The sequence below is a fragment of the Triticum urartu genome, chromosome 5, assembly GCF_003073215.2.
Source record: "Triticum urartu cultivar G1812 chromosome 5, Tu2.1, whole genome shotgun sequence".
Lineage (NCBI taxonomy): Eukaryota > Viridiplantae > Streptophyta > Magnoliopsida > Poales > Poaceae > Triticum > Triticum urartu.
Window position 1 is genome coordinate 547,197,931 of NC_053026.1, and position 3,014 is coordinate 547,200,944.

At 51.7% G+C, this 3,014-nt stretch overlaps 1 pseudogene; it reads right to left on the reverse strand.

Annotated features, from left to right (window-relative positions):
* Nucleotides 1-480: 480 nt before the first annotated feature.
* Nucleotides 481-1,680, reverse strand: LOC125505960 (annotated as a pseudogene).
* Nucleotides 1,681-3,014: the final 1,334 nt, after the last annotated feature.

The window sequence follows — 3,014 nt, forward strand, 5'->3', positions numbered from 1 at the left end:
GATCACTACCTTAGCAGCCACTACTATGTCAGAAATCATGACTACAATTTGTAGCCGTACAAAAAATTGCAAGCCCGACAAGGCCAATGATTTTTCATTGGATCCAACCCAACATTTCAACAAGACATGGTCTGTCTGAACCTGGTAAATAAGCAGTGCTCTATACTGAACAAGGGATGCATGAACTCAGGAACCAGCGCAATGCTCACAGCGATTGTTACAGAGCAATCAGACAGAACTGGGCGAAATTTAAAGGGCAACTAGTTGAAAGGCTTACAAGTTCAGAACTACCTGTTTACTAATTAGCACATATGGTTCTTGCTTTCCGCATAGATAGTCAAACCATTAATAATTCTCCATAAAGGATGCAATGACCAAACAAAATAGGACCAACGTACATCACATCGTTATGAGAACAGGACTACACAAAAAACTACTAGTACTACTTTACTAGCATTAGATAGCATGCAGGGTCTTTATTTAGTTTCTGGACGGATGATTGCAAATGACGATATGCAGGACTGTAACCTCATGTTCATGCTCCAGATTTTCTTTTCCCAAGTATACTAGGAGTAGCATGGGACTTGAGGAGATCCTTAATAACACCAGGGCAGCTCTTGGTTAAGAACTCGAAACCTTCAGACTCAATGGCTGCATCTAGATTGTTCAGCAAGCTGAGGAACACCAAGCATGCCTCCTTAAGCTCATGGTAGTGGTGCTGCTCCGCCAAGGCCAAGATAGTCGCCATGGAGCTTGTCTCGATACAATTGCACAACTTCTCTTCACAAATCAGCTTCAGCCTCTCCAAAGCATACCTGTCTGCTACAACAAGCAAATGCCGAGCCATGGCAGATTCCTCCTATTGATCCATAGCAGGCAGTGCATCCGTGTAAATAAAAGTAAGCAGAGCGTTGAACACTTCTGGCTTAATGTCATGTATGCGTATGGCCCCAGTAGTGGTTCCCTCCTTCATCAGCCCAAAGAGCTCTGCTCTGAAGACCGGAGACCGTGCCGCGAGCACCAACCGGTGCGCCGAGAATGTCTCCCCACAGACAACGAATTCGACATCCACACCAGCCTTGCTCGATAGGAGATCCCCGAAGTGCCGGTGCATGTCAGACGGTGGCACCAGGATGGACGGTGTCTGCTGCGTGTGGCACTCGGTCATGATGGTGACATCAATCTTTACAGTGAAGGAATCATCCTTGAGATGCTCTGATTCCTCCAATTCAACCCTTTTCATAAATCTAGCAAATCCCTAACATTTATTCACAGAAAAGTCTCTGGTCTCGCAGGTCCAGGTATAAGACGGCACTGTCTTCCCATGTTGATCGAGTAAGCTGAACTTGAATTTTGCCTTCACGGTCTTGGCCTTGTCGACGGTATCATTCAAGCACAGACAAAGGCCTATGTAATCAATGTACTTGGACCCAGACCCATTGGGATAGTAACTCACATGCCATGTGCAGCCTCCCACCTGGAACGGGCAAGAATCAATCCGCTTACCATTGGGGACCTCCTTGGTGCTCGAGTAGCCGACGATCTTCAGCAAGTGGTAGCCGCTCACGACCCTGGATATGATGGAGGATGCGGATCCGGGGGGGAGGCCGTCGCCGCCGACATGGGAGGAGGTGGGCATGGTGTACAGCGTGGTTGGTTAGGACGGTCACTGGCCGGGAGGGGGAGGGGGAGGGGGCGGCAGCGGCGGCGTGGGGAGGAGAGGGGAGGGGATGGCAGCGAGGGTTTTCGTTGGTGTATCGGTGAAGCCAAGGAAAGACCAGACCCTTCTACGATTCCGCTGGTCTGTCCGTGGCCCAATCCGTTGGGGTCCGATGGGGATACATGGACTCCTCAACATTGTTTTATGGGCGCTGCTACAAATTAGCCGGATGATTTCTCTAAGAAATCATTCGCCTGTATAGCCGTCCGATCAGCGCAGTGGGGCCGTTGGATCACAGCAACGCAACGCGACAGCTTCAACAATGTGTCATTGCAGCCCCGCGCGGTGCTCCAACGTAGCACCAACGGAGTCCGGCGAACTCCATTGCAACTCCGGTGAGCTCCATTGTAGCCCTAGCGGAGCTCCAACACAGCATCGACGCTCTGATGAAGCTCCATTGCAACTCCGGCCGAGCTCCATTGCAGCACCGGTGGAGATCCGACGACTCTAACGAAGCTCCGCTGCAACTCTGGATGAGCTCCATCGCAGCCCTGGCGGAGCTCCGACGGCTTCGGCGAAGCTATATTGCAACTCTGGCCGAGCTCCATTGTAGCCCCGACATAGCTGCACTAGTAGCCGCTGATAAGAGCAGCATCGCAGCGCCGGGGCACGCCGAAGAGTGCTCCATTGAAGCTTCGCCGCCCGCGACTTGCAGCACCAGCAGCCGCCGACGAGGTTGCATCGCAGCACGGCGTCCGGGACGAGTTGCTGAGTTGCAACGCCGGCGGCCATCGAGGACGAGGGTGCATGGCGAGCTCATGTCAACCGCCTAAGATATGCGTGGGAGAGGGCAGACTCCGATGTCCAGTATTCCGGCCAGGGAGCTCGCTGCATAGTAGTTGGGAGTGGTACGTAGTGGTGTGTGGTGGCAGCGGCTGCACCACCATGCAGCGGTGGCCGGTGGGTGAGGATCCATGGAGGGGCGGAAAATGGGATAACGCAGGGAGAAGAAGACTCGTGGGTAGGTGAGGAACATGTGGACGAGGCCAGACTTCGCGGAAGGATAACACCACCATCGGGGAAGCGTTGTGTGGGCCTGATAGAGGACACGCGTCGCGCGGAAGGGGAGGCTTATGGGAGAGAGAAATAAGTCGGTTGATTTTAATACTTTTCCTTGTTTTATTTAGGGTTTTATCAATTTTTGCCACTAGTTGTGTCTCACTACTCAGTTTTGCCATTAGAAGTTACAGCTACTCAAAAATGCCATCGATCCGCGAGATGTTTGCTCAAAAATGCCATTGTTCCGTTAGATGTTTCCTCAAAAATGCCATTAGACATCGTTATTTTCACATCA